The sequence below is a fragment of the Patella vulgata genome, chromosome 3 (genome assembly GCF_932274485.2).
Source record: "Patella vulgata chromosome 3, xgPatVulg1.2, whole genome shotgun sequence".
In the NCBI taxonomy this organism is placed as follows: Eukaryota; Metazoa; Mollusca; class Gastropoda; family Patellidae; genus Patella; species Patella vulgata.
This window is the reverse complement of record NC_065881.2, coordinates 42697505-42713902: the sequence shown is the minus strand read 5'-3', so window position 1 is coordinate 42713902 and position 16398 is coordinate 42697505. Positions and strand designations below refer to the sequence as shown.

The 16398-nt window shown below is 35.4% G+C and overlaps 1 long non-coding RNA gene across 1 annotated transcript in view; it reads left to right on the top strand.

The window, feature by feature from the left end:
• LOC126814904 (uncharacterized) overlaps positions 1-15975 on the top strand; it is a 34822-nt gene extending 18847 nt beyond the window's left edge. Inside the window, exons 2-4 of the long non-coding RNA XR_007677794.2 lie at positions 13292-13632; positions 14733-14803; positions 15242-15975. This is a non-coding gene — a long non-coding RNA (uncharacterized LOC126814904). The remainder of the gene's footprint in view (positions 1-13291; positions 13633-14732; positions 14804-15241) is intronic.
• Positions 15976-16398: the final 423 nt, after the last annotated feature.

Below are 16398 nucleotides of genomic sequence, written 5' to 3'. Positions count from 1 at the left end.
AAATATATGTTAACGTATTGTAAAATGATAAATCAAAGTAAAAATTCCCGTTACTAAAATATCGTGTGTGTCTAGTTAATCGAAGTGCGCCCAATTTAACAAAAATAGCAATACACGATAAAAAGCAGACGAAATTGTTTTCTAACGAAGATTTCTAACATAACAAAAAATAACAATTAAAATGATTGCGGCTTCGGAAGTCACTGTTAAGAATTGGCTTCAGACATAAGACCTAACTAAATGTCTACATCATATTCACAAACTGTCACAAGTACTTGTGGCAGTGCTAAAAAAATCTAAGAATAGTAAGAATGGAATCTAATCATATTTGTTATGAGCTAAAGTAATATCTTGTTATTTAGGTGTTTTATGTTGAAACTGAAAAACTGCTAATCAATTTTTAAATTTGCTAATCAAATTTGGCAAAATTGGACTTTTTGATTAGCAGTGCTGCTAATCAACTGAAAAATTACCGACAGCCCTGGTTAAATCCACTGTGTGTCCGATTAAACAAAAATAGTAACATGCGACAAAAAGCAGACGAAATAGTTTTCTGACGAAGAAATGACAATTAAAATGAGTGAGGCTTCGGAAGCTACTGCCAAGAATTGACTTAAGATATAAGACCTAACCAAAAGTCTAAATAACATTCACAAACTGTCAGCTACCTCTAGCAGTGCTAAAAAATCTAAGAATGAAATCTAATTATTTGTTATGAATTAAAGTAATATCTTGTTATTTAGTTGTATGTTGAACTGAAAAACTGCTAATCAATTTTTAAATTTGCTAATAAAATTTGGCAAAATTGGACTATTTTTTTGACTGCTAATCAACTGAAAAATTACGGACAGCCCTGCTGGTAATTCAATATATCTATTCAAATTATTAGATTTTATTAACCTATGCACATGTCATACACTGTATGCAGAAATTTGCATGCTCTAGTCTTCAAACATAACTTCTCTAGTTTTAAATAGGTTAAGTATAATCCATATAAATAGTAGACGTCAGCTATATTTAGGTGTTAGTAGATTTGATAGAATTGAAATATCACGAGATCAGATGAAAAATATGAATTAGCTTTCTGAGGGGTCTGAACCATTGCAATGCATTTAAAGATCTTGTATTGCACTCGTCCCGGCCTTTTTGCGGGCTATATACCGTCTTTTTTTGTCTTTTGCTTGCAATGTCTGCGTGTATTGTCTATGAAATTGTCTTCAAAGTTTCGGTTTATGTTCAATTGTCTTCAAAGTTTTGGTTTGTGTGGGAGCCACAGTGGCTCAGTGGATAGGATGTAGGCTCGCTACCCTAGCGGTCCCGTATTCAATCCCTGCTTTGGCCGAGAAAGTTCACCAGGATTTGCCGGCGTGGTTCCCCTTATTCAGAGAACAAAATAACTGTCGACAATTGGTTAGTGTGAAACAGTTTTAATAAATTTTTGCTACTGTAATAAATTAGATTTTGTTTAACAAATTTGGTCATGACTTGATATTAATTAAATGTAACAGTTTACTTTTTATTTACTATAAGTATAATAGCCTATAAATTATAGTATGGTCAAGTTTGGCGTTTATTGTTATTTTGGAAAATATGTTTTTTAATTCATATTTTCGACACAAGTCATGTACGATCGATTACGGGTGCTTACTGCTAAACAAATTCCAACTGCAGATGACATGTTTCATGTTGATGCCACCTTTTGTGAATTACCCCTACGTCGGCAAAGACCCTGGTGCATGGCTCGAAATGTTCGCCTGTCTACTTGTCAGCGACATTCAATTTTTACATTGTGACAGGTAGCTAGTAAAACTACCAGTCGCTTGCAACAGGTGGACTAAATTTTACTTGATGTTCAGTACACAATACTCACATCCACGTCAGGTACATTTAATTATTCGTTTCTAAATGCAAGAATTAAGCATGGAAATACCGCGAAAAGCCGCCACGGTTTGGAAGTAGCGTTTTGAGCTTGTGGTCCCTATAGAGGTCACAATTTTTATCTGATTTAAAAAAAAACGTGTGAATATATGATCGTATCACAGTTATACACTAATGATGGTTGAGTTCGAATTTCGTGAAAATTGTATTAAACTAACGTTCATAGTCATAAAGGAGCGGGCGCTTGCATGCAAATAGTGTAAAAATATGGTATATCAAGGTTGTGAACCCTCCAGAGGCCACAGTTTTTATCCGATTTGGATGAAACCATAAATATATGTTTATATCATAAAGATCTTGGTTCCTTTTAATAATCACACATATCCGAATGTAACCTCCTGGATTATGGCCCCTGATTGGTCGAAAAATCGCATTTTTACGCCCACATGGAAATGTGGTTGGATATTGCCGTCGCCTCCGTCGGTCGGTCCGTCCATCAAAAGTTATCATTCGATCTTTCTGAAAATTATATGCATTATTTAAATTAGTGAGACAAAGAATCCGTCTTCATTAGCCCAGTTAGAAGCAAAACAGTAGGACGTTAAACCCCATTTCATTTCATTTCCTATTGAATTTCAGCAATTTCCGTTTATTACGTTTAGAGTTGTGGCCCTTGTTTCACTTTATTGAACCTTGTGAACGTTATAACTCCAAAAGTTATCATCCGATCTTTCTGAAATTAACATGCATTATTTAAACAGGTGAAACGAAGAAGCCTATTGAATTTCAGCAATTTCCGTTTATTACGTCTAGAGTTATGGCCCTTGTTTCACTTTATTGAACCTTGTGAACGCTCCAATGCCAAAAGTTATCATTCGTTCTTTGTGAAATTTATATGAATTATTTAGATTAGTGAAAAGGAGAAGCCTATTGAATTTCCGTTTATTACGTCTAAGAGTTATGGCCCTTGTTTCACTTTATTGATCCTTGTGAATGCTCTAACGCAAAAAATTATCACCCGATCTTTGTGAAATTTATATGCATGATTTAAATTAGTGAAACGAAAAAGCCTATTGAATTTCAGCAATTTACAATAATTACTTCTAGAGTTATTGCCCTTGTTTCACTTTGTTAAACCTTGTTAATGCTCGATTGATGATAGTTATCATCCGATATGTATGAAATTTATATGCATTATTTAAATTTGGGAAACCGGTCTATTGAATTTCAGCGATTTCCGTCAATAATTTCTAGAGTATGGCGATTGTGAACGTTTGAATGACAAAAGTGATCATGCGATCTGTATGAAATTTATATGCATTATTTAAATTAGTAAAATGAAAAAGCCTGTCAAATTTCAACAATTTCTGTAGATTACTTCCAGAGTTGAGACCCTTGTTTCAGTTTGTAGAACCTTGTAAACCCTCAAACGACAAAATTTATAATCTGATCTGTAGGGAACTGTCTTTTAAAGGCCCCCAATTACCTACAAAGGAATAAATATGCGACAACCCTTGAGAAGCGCTCGGACGATTTAGCTGTTGTGGGCATATGTTTTGTTGCCTGGCAACCTATCTTTTTCTCATTGATTAGCAGTAATGTCAGAAATGGATCGCAAACTTTGATGCGAACCCTGTTTATTATGTTGCCTGCCCTTGTCAGTGGTGTAGGATGGACGGTCTGGCAAGGGACATTGTTTAATGGATCAGATGGAACCAAAAAAAAACCCAAAACAACCAAGGTCCTGTGTACACATTGGTGTGCACGTAAAAGAACCCTTGAAAGTTGAAATTCGAAATAAGAGTAGGCCATAGTACCACTGTCCGGGCAAAATTTCCCTCATACACATAGCACACTGCATGGCGTATAACTGTCTTCATGGGTCCAGTAGGAGCAGAAAAATAGGACGTTAAACCCCATTTCATTTCTAATAATTACTTCATGTCTTTTTATCCTTTAATTTTTCAGTTTTTAGTGTCATGTAAATGCTCCCATTACCCACAAATAATAAAACTTGAGACAACCTTTGTGGAGAGCTTGGCTGCAGTGGGCGAATGTTTCATTTCCTGCCACCAGTCTTTGTATTGTTCTGTTTAAAATATACTACACAGTATAGAAAATTAGATGCATAATACTTTGTAATTATTACTTACATGTACATGTAGTTTATTAGCATTCTGTATAATGTTCCCACTCCCCATATTGTGTGTACATTGCATGTTTAGAGTTTATATTAAATTTTAAAGTTGATAGCTGTTGCTATAAAAGAAATTTGTATTGGCGTTAACCTGATGTATGAAAGAATTGGATAATATTACACTCTACTGGTATGTCTCAGATATTGTTCAATTCAACTAGGTTATCAAAAATCATTTACTTGTTGAATCTGTAAGGATCGCTTTCAGTTATTTTTCTCAGTGGCAATTGGTATAATATAATATAGAAGATATTCACAGGTGTGACTATTGATAATCTTGACAACAAAACTAAACAAGCAGAGTTAATGAGTCATGACAAACATAAACTATTGAAGTACTTTCTCCATATTTTGTAATAGATAACTGTAAAGAATTCTTATACCTGTCAACTCTACTTGATGTTTACCATGACTACTTGGTTTATAAATTTGAACTTGTTGAAACACTGTATTTCTGTGATCAAACTTGTTTAGTTCAAACTAAGTGTGACAGTAGTATTTGTAGGGAGACATTTTATCTCAAGATAAATGTATTATTTGTCTTAACAGAAAAGATGATTTTATTCCACTTTAGTACTTTACTACGTTTCTGTATAGAAATCTGATTCAGTTGAAGCTGACCTGCATGTTACAATGATTATAAAAGTGGAGTGTGCAGGAAGAAAGTGGGAGACCTGGTAAACATGATAAACTTTATACTACAGGATGTGTATACTATTGACAATCTTGTCTTATCACTTCCTATGGTTTAAAAGTAAAAGTATGTGGATTTACAGTAAAATATCGATTTCAGCTTTTGTGTGTCCCTTTTCCGAAAATGTAGTTTTTCCAAAACCAGTATATCCAGCAATCTCTAGTGTAAAATTAGTACCATAATAAATAGTTATAGTGTAAATTATACCGGTATACAAAGTTTAAACACTCCTTTTTACTGGGATTCGGGTACACTTGATTTGAGCCCCCCCCCCCAAAAAAATTAAAATATTCTGTTTCCGGTAATCCAACTGACCCATCACAAAACCTGCCTACTGACCCTACTTAGCAAGATCCCTTTACGTCAGTGGAAGCTCTACAGGTCACAATTTTTATCCGATTTTGACGAAACTTGAAATATAGGTCTATCTCCCAAAGATCTCGATTCCTTTCGATATTAGCGTGTATCAGACCATAATTTAATGGATTATAATTTATGGCCCCTGATTGTACGAAAAATCGCATTTTTAGTTTATGGACACTCTAGATGTCACAATTTTGATCCGATTTTGATGAAACTTGAAATGCATGTTTATAACCCAAATATCTTTGTTTCCTGTCGATATTCGTGCATATCGGATTGTAACTTCCTGAATTATTGCCCCTGATTGTACGCAAAATTGCATTTTTAGCTTGTGGTCCCTCTAGGGGTCACAATTATTATCTGATTTAAAAAAACGTTTAAATATATCACCGTTACACCGTAAGGGTTGTTGAGTTCTAATTTCGTGAAAATCGGAGCTAAAACTGCCAGACAAAATGGCCGCCTCTCGTACTCAAATAGTGTAAACATCTGGTAAATCAAGGTTGGGATCGTAACTTCCTTAATTATAGCCCTTGATTGAACAAAAAAATCACGTTTTTATACGCCCACATTTTCATGTGGACATATATTGTCGTCTGTCCGGACGTCCGTCCATCCACAATTGTTTGTGAACAGTCTACAGGTCATAATTTTTATCCGATTTCAATGAAACTTGAAATACAGGTTTATCACCCTAAGATCTCGGTTCCTGTCGATATTGGCATGTATCGGACTGTAACTTCATGGATTATGGCCCCTGATTGTACGAAAAATCACGTTTTTAGCTTGTGAACACTGTAGAGGCCACAATTTTTATCAGATTTGGTTCAAACTTGAAATGTATTCTTATAACCCAAAGATCTCGGTTCCTTTCGATATTCGCGCATATCGGACCGTAACTTCCTGAATTATGGCCCCTGATTGTACGAAAAAGTCGCATTTTTAGCTTGTGGACCCTATAGAGGTCATAATTTTTATCCGATTTAAATAAACGTATTATTATATCACCGTTACACCTTAAGGAAGCCTGAGTTTGAATTTCGTGAAAATCGGCCCAAAACTGACAGACAAAATGGCCGCCCTTCGTTCTCAAATAGCGTAAAAATATGGTATATCAAGGTTGTGGACCCTATAGAGGTCATAATTTTTATCCGATTTTGTTGAAACTTGAAATGTAAGTTTATAACCCAAAGATCTCAGTTCCTTTCGATATTCGCGCATATCGGACCGTAACTTCCTGAATTATGGCCCCTGATTGTACGAAAAATCTTGTTCCTAGCTTGTTGACCCTATAGAGGTCATAATTTTTATCCGATTTAAAAAATCGTAATTTTATATCACCGTTACACCTTAAGGACGGCCGAGTTCGAATTTCTTGAAAATCGGCCCAAAACTGACAGACAAAATGGCCGCCCTTCATTCTCAAATAGTGTAAAAAAAATATGGTATATCAAGGTTGTGGACCCTATCTATAGAGGTCATAATTTTTATCCAATTTTGTTGAAACTTGAAATGTAAGTTTATAACCCAAAGATCTTGGTTCCTTTTGATATTCGCGCATATCGGACCGTAACTTCCTGAATTATGGCCCCTGATTGTACGAAAAATCGCTTGTGGACCCTATATAGGTCATAATTTTTATCCGATTTTAAAAAAACGTTTTATTATATCACCGTTACACCCTAAGGACAGCGGAGTTCGAATTTCATGAAAATCGACCCAAAACTGCCAGACAAAATGGCCGCCTCTCGTACTCAAATAGCGTAAAAATATAGTATATCAAGGTTGTGGACCCTATAGACGTCACAATTTTTATCCGATTTTGTTGAAACTTGAAATGTAAGTTTATAACCCAAAGATCTCGGTTCCTTTCGATATTTGCACATATCGAATTGTAAATTTTCTGAATTATGGCCCTTGATTGTAGGAAAAATCACTTCCTTTTTAGCTTGTTTTCTATCCATGTCTCGAAAATGTGGGTGTATCCTGCCTGGCAGCCGCTGGTTAGCTTGTGGTCCCTGTAGAGGTCACAATTTTTATTTGATTTACAAAAAACGTGTGAATATATCATCATTACACACTAAGATCTTGTTTCCTTTTGATAATGGCAGATACCTGAACTTAACTTCCTGGATTATGACCCCTGATGTTCGAAAATCGCGTTTTTAACTTCCTGGATTATGACCCCTGATGTTCGAAAATCGCGTTTTTAGCTTGCAGATTCTCTAGAGGTCACAATTTGTTTCTGAATTTTAAAACCATTTAAATACATCACCATTCTTCCATAAGGAAGGTTGAATTCAAATTTCAGGCAAATCGAAATGAAACTGCCTGACAAAATGGCCGCTCTTTGCAGCAAATTGTGTAGAAGTGTGTAATACGAAGGTTGTGGACCCTATAGAGGTCACAATTTTTATCTGATTTTGATGAAACTTAAAACATATCTTTATATCCCAAAGATCTCTGTCCCTTTTGATATTTGCTCATTTCAGGTCATAACTTTCTGGATTATTGCCCCTGATTGTACAAAAAATTGTGTTTGTTTTTAGATTCTCTATCCATCTCTTGCAAAATATGGGCGTATCCTGCCTGGCAGCCGCTGGTTTTTAGCTTGTTCTCTATCCCTCTCTTGCAGAATTTGGGCGTATCCTGCCTGGCAGCCGCTGGTTAACTATACTCTCAAAAAAAAAGTAGGGGATATTCAGAAACAATTAAAAACTGCGGAAATGCACTGCTGTTTTTATTAGAGGTAACCAGTGTATGTTAATAATAGGTCAATTGCCTACACATGAACATAAACAGTTCATATGGGCGGCTTATCTGACGGACCCATTTCACTCACAAAGAGATACACTGTCAAAAGTGAAAATGGACGTTTTGGATTTTTGTCTTAATGAGTAATTGCTCCACCAATCCTCAGACATTCAGCTATTCGTCGTGGCATGCTCCTAATCAACCATCCAATCACGACTGGGGGCAATCTGACCCACTTCTCTTGCAGTGCCACAGCCAATTTTTGCAGTGCTGTTGGTTGACGTTGATGTCAACGAACACCAGTTCTTCATGTTTAAGGCACGCTTTCGCTCTTGCACCTCCCGACACACCTGGACTTATCTTCGGGGGTCATTAAATACGCCCGCTAATTAGCTAAATCGCTCTCCTAAATATTGAGATTCATAAACTACCTTACTTTCAGTTTTTGTTTATTTTTAAACCTGCACATATTCGAGTATGACCTCCTCCTTGAGTTATGAGTTATGAGCGTTTCCATGGTAAAACTAGGGCTGCCATAATTATTCCATATTGAATGCTAATGCAAGGCTCGTTTTAATTAGATAGCAGTCTAAAACTAGCCAATAGAATATGATGTTACTTGACATCCTAATATTTCGCCTGCTGTTGATGGAGAATATCTGCGGGAATGACGTACGTCTAATAATAACATTCCGTTGTTTAAAATGTTTTCATGTACGGCTTGTCTCATTGGCAATGCTTTGATTATCGCTATCAATATGTCTGGAGATGGTCAAAACAGCCAAATATGCGACATTTTAAAATTGGAATTACTGGAGGGCATATAGCCACGGAGGGAGACAAATGGGTTTGTAAAATTGGTTTGGTAGACTTAGTGCAAATTCTGCACTAAGAAGCACGCTGACGAAAATTCATGAGATATATGAATGGCATAATAAAAAGAATATGAGACAAAACTAAAGTACACTTGAATCTGTATGAGCAGCCACTCCTATTCAGCGACATCTCCTTGTAAGCGATCACGATAAATCCCCCCTGTAAAAATTCTAAATTGTTTCATCTCTATTCAACGGTCACTCCTCTAACGCGGCCAGCGGTCCCTATTTTACTAGTAAATTTAGCAAAACGGCGCCCATTCAACGGCCATTGTTGAATGATTGCATCTTGTCGTTCTTCGTAACACCTCTGGTAATCCCGTGAGTAGTAGTTAATTAACTGGACCCCCACTGATTAGGTAAAAAGAAATGTGAAAATAACAATAAACCCGGGATTATCTGTTAATTAATCTTTTGTTTTATTAAACGACTAACCTGATCATTGTTTTCACGCGTAACGACATATTATTTGATACTGATTGAATAAAATAAACTACCGACTGAAGCCGAGTTTTGTCACTATCACCTAGTATCTCTTTTCCATTGCCACTCTGTTGTTAAACAGACGTTTTAGCGCCTCCTATAATATTACATACAGAGTTACACCCCCTGTAAATCGGTGACAAAATCAGCGATGTTTTTTTGTCAATGTGCTTTTTTTGATAAAATAAAATTAATTCATCGATTTTCTTCACAAAAATGGATAAATTTTATCGAATGCATCACAATGGTAGACATTAGTATCGAAGGTTGGTACAAAATGAAAAATTTACGGAAGTTATGTCCGAGACTTGAGTAAAGAATTTTCGTTCAGCGCAAGATTCAGCGACGGTCAAATTTACCGATGCAAGTATTGATGTTTGCTTCCAATGCACCCAAGCGTAATATTTAATTGATGTCAGCGCAAAAGCACCAAGATTTTATTAAGAGGCCACTCCCGTTAAGCGGTCAGTCGTGAAAATTCCCTTGGGTGGCTGCTTAATACAGATTCTACTGTATATTATAAATATAATTTTATTAAGAAGATTTTTTTTTTACGGGAGCTTTTTTTGAAATTGGCAGAGTTTTTTTTATAGCTCCCGCACCATTCAGTAAACGTGAAGGACTGCGAACACGTCTCTCGATCGTGTCCCAGACATGCTCTATACGGGAAAGGTCCGGACTCGTGGCTGGTCAAGGCATAAGGACAATATGGTGACGCTGGAGATAGTCATTCACGACACGAGCGCGGTGGGTACGGACATTATCATCGTGAAAGATCAAACGTTGAGCAAAGGGCAGAACTATCGGTACCTGGATGTAGTCACGGTAGTACACACCAGTGACCCTTCCTTGAACAATATGCAAGTCCGTTCTGCCAGTCATGGTGATTCCTCCCCACACCATAACAGACCCACGCCTGATTCTGTCATGCTATCTGATGTTAACGTTAGCATGAAGTTCATTTACACGCCTCCAAACGCGAGCAGGCCTATCGGTGAAATCCAGAGTAAATCTGGACTCAGCTGAGAACATTACACGCACCCATTGACGATTACCCCAATTTCTACGCTGCCAACACCATTGTCGTCTGTTTGCCATGTGCTGGCGAGTTAATGGAGGCACATTATGCGGTCATCGTTCATGCAAATGGGCTGCATGTAACCGATTTCTAACTTGTACAAGTTTACAGAAAGCTGATAGGCCGTCTGTCCTCGATTTCGCAGGACCTGTGTACGAATGTATCAATCCTGGGCTTGTGTAGTGGCTCTAGGACGACCTGAACGAGGTCTATCATCAACATTGTGTGTTTGTTGGTACGGGTTCCACAGTCAGCTTATCAGACTGTGACACATTAAGCATGTTGGCTAATTTTATCTGTGTAGAACCCATTTGAAGCATGCCAATAACATGTAGACGTTAATCATGTTGAAGACGTCTCATTGCAAATTAAACGTAACACACTAAAGCAAAGATACGCTAAACAATAAATCTTGCAAGACCCGATAAGAAAGCAAACATGGATAGGTAGAATAAACCAGCACGCAGCAATTTTCATCAACTTTTCCTTGAAGTGTCAAATTTGACAATGAACCCCTCCCACGTGTATGGCGGTATTGCGTGTCACATGGGCAGCTCAGTGGTAGTTCTTCATCTGTGAACATATTCTCAAAGCATGTCAAGTGTCCATGACTATTTATCATAATATCATAACCTGCATAGGTATTTGCATTTCAATATCCCCTACTTCATGGCTCGAAATGTTCGCCTGTCTACTTGTCGCCGACAAGTCAGTAAATTGACTTAAGACTACAATACTCACGTCACGTACATTTAATTATTTGTTTCTAAATGCAAGAATTAAGCCCGGAAATACCGCGAAGAGCCGCCATTTGCACTGTTTACATTTCGCTTTGTCGTAGGCAACAGTTACTCACACAGTTTGGAAGTAGACAATTTTATAACAATGAATTTCACATCATCTACGCTTGTTTTCATCTGCTTGACACTAGTTTATAGCATTATGAAGTATTATATCTAAATAAATTAAAACGCACCCCCAGGTCATCTAAAATAGTTCTATCGTAATGACACCACAGTAAATATAGTGGTAGCTGGAATGGAAATGCACATGGCTCCTTGCCTGGTGACATGTATTCAATCATAAATAAAGGCTATGAATAATTTATTAGAAAATTTACAAAATCAAATAATTAGATCAGAAAAATATTTCATATATAAATATAATTTGTACTTGTAGCATAAATATAGACAGGATATGTGAGAAAGGAATTCCAGGGGGCGTTACTTGTCCTCCGCACGCGGTACATGTAAATACAGGACCATGCACAGGTGTGATTCGTGTTTTGATAATCAATGTATTATTACGCATATTTTAAAATCTGAATTCTTCACCTCAACAGCGCAGTATTCTATTTAGTACGCAAGTTTGGTACCATGATACTTGGCGGAATTCGCGTGGATACGGAAGATATAATTGTACAAATCTTCGAGTCGCTGAGCCAAAGCAGATTCGCCGACTTTCAAGAACTTTTAGGCATTCCGATGTCAAAGAAATAAAAAGGTTTATTACAATATTTATATGGAGCAATGTGGGTGTATAAAAATGGCTGATCTAGAAACGGATAAATTGGTAAACTTAATAACTGTCATTCAATTTGGACAGCTATGTTCTGCCAAACATTACTGATTAGAAATTACAATCAAACTTTTAAAAATCAAATGTAAATTAGTATCTACATTCATATTACCGGTACATTAATATTTGCTTTTCGGCATTTTAAGATTACAAAGAATAGAGTTTTAGCTCCTTTAAATTATAACAAGATTGGTACTGTTTCTATTTGACATATTTTTACCTTTACTTTGACATATTACTATTACCTTTACTTTGTTCACTGTTACATTTTGAGTCAGTTAAAACTGAAATTTCCTAATCTAAAAAGTTCTCATAAAGTTAACAAGCTTCCATTGAATTCTGTTGCTGATAACGAAACCAATGAACATATATTGTGTAAGCTTCCAGTGTTTTGTTTATTACACAATGACAGAACTATTTGTAAATATTAAGAAACTTCGCTGTCGTGTGTCCATTTACATGTATCATATATTGCAAAATATTTATTTCTTGTTTTTATGTTAGAACAATACCAGATATATATTTAAATTGGTTTGAGTACTTTGAACTATGCTAGACTTGTATACTATGGTTAGAGTATGTGTGAAATAGCTTTATTTGGCGTCCGCTATTAAAATACAGGTTTATATTGGTTGTAGACAAGTTGGAGTAGACTTGAACTTACTTGAAGCTACCTGTACATGTAATATGAATAGCAAAGCTCATATATATTTGGGTAATCTAGGTACAAGTTGACAGTGTTTGAAGCAAGTCATTGCTGTAATGGTCTGGGTAATGGAAACCCACCTAGTCCATGAATAGCCCTATACAGATCGGATTGTTTAAACAATACTGAACTGTTTAAGTGGTTGACAATGACATTTCAGGCAATGATTTTATTACATTGGACATTCAAATATTGCAGTAGGAAATGCTACGGATGAGCAAGTTATCACAATGCACTATTTAACCTCTTAAAAAGACTAGGGTATAATCAGGGTATGGTGATTAAAATATATTGGGCTGGATATAACTAGACATGTAGTAACAAGATACCGTCTTATGGCTAGCTATACTACTATTTAGAATACAAAGCAGACTATAACAAATGCTATATCAACATGAAAAATATCTTGTACACTGAGTTTAGAACTAGTTATGTGGCATAACTTATCACCTACTTTTACTTTACCTGTAAGAAAGTTTTTAAGTTTTAATGTAAGGCCTAAGTACATGTACTTATTTAATAATTTACAATACTTAACTAATTGATTCACAGTAAATATGTATGGTTTACATTTTTTAGAGAAATTACTGATTTTAATGTTGACAATCTTCTGTGGATGAACTTTTAAACTCCGTCTTTGGGCAATGATTATTTCAATGTGTGACGGTTAATTGTTGTTTTACAGGTAACACAATAGAGAAATAAATGACTAAATAAATTGGTCACTTTGATGCTGTTCATGGTTGACTGACTTGATCTGTGGCAGGTTTTTGTGTAGGTTATTACAATGTTTGAAGTCGCCTTGGTGATGTAATAAGACTTGAGCAGAAAAATTGGTATAGATTATGACAGAGGAGATTGAGGATAGTAACCTTGTAAAATATGTGTACATGTAGGTACATGTATGCTTATGTATATTGTTTTTGCTGTAAAATGATAAAATAGTGTCTTTGCAAGATGGATAACATTATTATAAAGGATATTTTATGTTATTTGTGACATTTTGGATTAATAATTCTTTATCAGGTATGTACTTAAAAGTTATTGGCAATAAAAATTGGGTTTATTTTCTTAACTAGTTCAAAATTTCAATTTGTTATCAATAAAGTCTTTACAACTCTATAATTTCCTGTTGCTTTAATGTAGAGAATGAAAATGATCATACAGTAAACTTAGCATAAGTCAGATCTAAATGGACTGACCAATTTTATCCAACTTGCGTGAAGATCCGAGTTAGCGGAAGACCTAGTTCAGCTCGAAACGTAGGTCTCATTATCGCCCTGTACGTTCAGGAACCATCCTATTGTATCCTTGTCGAAATAAAAATCGGTTCCCGGTCAATTTTACTGGGCAACTTTTTACTGCCATTTTACAATTTTAGCAAGAAAATAAGACCTTGCTTACCTCGCTAGAGTCAGTATGTGCAACACAACATGCTGATAAAAACCTGTCCCCTTCTGCTAAACGGCTTTGGTGGACGCCATTGAGATCTAGATGTGGGGTGGCATACGGATTTACGTGGCTTCGCCATATAAGACGAAACGAAATTTAGGTAAGCTGGGGTGGGGAAAAATTAGAATCGTTGAAAAGCTGAGAAACTTCAGTCAATTATTGCTTTGCCTAGCCCAATTACAAATTTGTGCGCTGCCCTGTATTTGGAGCTCAGTGGCGTCAGTCAGGCCGTTTGGTGGAGGGGGACATATTTTTAACAGCATGTTGTGAACATACTGCCAATCCGACTTGGGTAAAGGAAAAATGCTGGAATTAGATCAAATGGACAGAACATTTTGATCCGAGTTGAGCAAAAATCCAACTTAAGCGCAGAAATTTAATAAGAAAAACATTCAAGATCAAATGGTCCAAACGATTTTCTCCGAGTTGACCGAAGATCTGACTTATGCGAGGTTTACTGTATGTGTATAATTACTAGGGTCACATGTATTTAGATTTATTTCATTCATTGGAATTATGTCATAATCTTATCTTTATTATTAGTATATAACAATATAATCTGTTAATCTGTAATCCTATTTCTTTGGTTACTGGTAATTGTAATCATATTCCAAGAATCTAAACTTGTCCTAACATATTTATTATTGCCCATGCAGTATGTTTTGGCTATTTAGGGTGGAGTTGTTGACTAGAGATGATAGTTGAGCAGGTAGTACTACATGTGCAAGATACTTGTCTAGATTGAGTAAGCTTATATCTATAATTTATTTACACTAACTGTACTAAAATATAACAGGTAGGGTAAATGAGACTGTGCTTTCTTTTGTAATCCTATTGTTTCTTGATGTTGAAGACAGTTTCAACTGCAACTGTACTGAGTTTGTGATGTTATAAGACAATTTCAACTGCAGCTGTACTGAGTTTGTAATAGTTCTCAATCCTCTTGCACATCAACAGTTATTTGCTTTAAATTGAAGCCCTTACATACCTTGCATAATACCAATATATCATGTAGGTATAATATCATATATAAGCTACTGTACTGTAACCAACAGTACAATGTAAATCACAAGTACTGCAAAAAGCACTAAAATTAAGCTTGAGAATGAGATGGAATAAAATGACCTTGTTTATTTTTATTTTTTTGGAAAATGAAGGTAATACTGTTTTAATTTGTTTTCAGATAAAGATACAGAGGTAGTGAAGAAAGGAAAGAAAGATGGATTTAAGATAATTTACAACTGGCAAAAGAAATTTTTTATTTTTTTTTTATTTTCTCTGGAATATTTGATTTGGAGGATAGTGGTAAAAATTTTGAGACAATTTGAGGAAAAAAAGATTAACTTGGTTAAGAAGAAAATTTACCCGTCTCAATACTGAGTTGAATACTATAAGTTCTGCATCTTCCAGAATCCAGTTTGTGAGATATATGGAGAAATGTTATGTCTTCTCCATAGCTACAACAAAGTTCATTTTATTACTATTTCACTTACTTTCTATTATTAATAGAATTAATATAGATTTTTATTATCAACAAAGTATATGATGTACTCTTTGAAATTAATTTGATAAGTGTTGTGTATTACTATTAGTCCCTGCATGCACTTTCTAGAGCAACTCATTGAGTATTAATATTGTATTTATTTAATGTTTTCTGGGTCTACAAAAGTGCATGCTTCAGATATAATAATATCATTTAACAAGATCTAAAATATATTTCTTTTGTGACTTTGTGCCCTTGATGAAAAAAGGGTTGGCCCTCTTGATCATCTATGCTAACTTTTTTGTCTGACTTTGTTCCCTCTCGAAATTGAACACTGATGGACTACCATTCTAGTCAAGATGAATGTAGTATTAAAGAAAATCTGTATGGTACTAGTAGTGTTAAACCAATGATTAATATGTGATAAATAGCAGGTTGTGATTTTTGCAATCTGGTAAATTAATCAAATTGCACTTGTCCCGGCCTGCTGTTTTCTACTGATATGCATATCATTACAGAGCCATATTGTCAATTCTTGGGTCAACTGCATTTTTCGATGGAAGTAGGAGGCTTATTATAATGGGATCGTCTGTCTGTCAAACATTTTTGGGACACAAAATCTAATTGAGGTTGAATGTTCATTGGGTTAATATTTTTACTGAGTTTGAGCTCTTCTGCTTAGGTTAAGCAGAGAGAAGCCATTTGATGAAACTTAGTGTAATTTTATAGTTTCATTGCATCAATACCTTCAGCACAGATAAGCAAATTGATATTTTTCAGTGCTTTAGAACAAAATTCTAATTAAGTAAAAGTGATAATACATGGAGAATAATTTCATTACATCAGTACCTGGACTA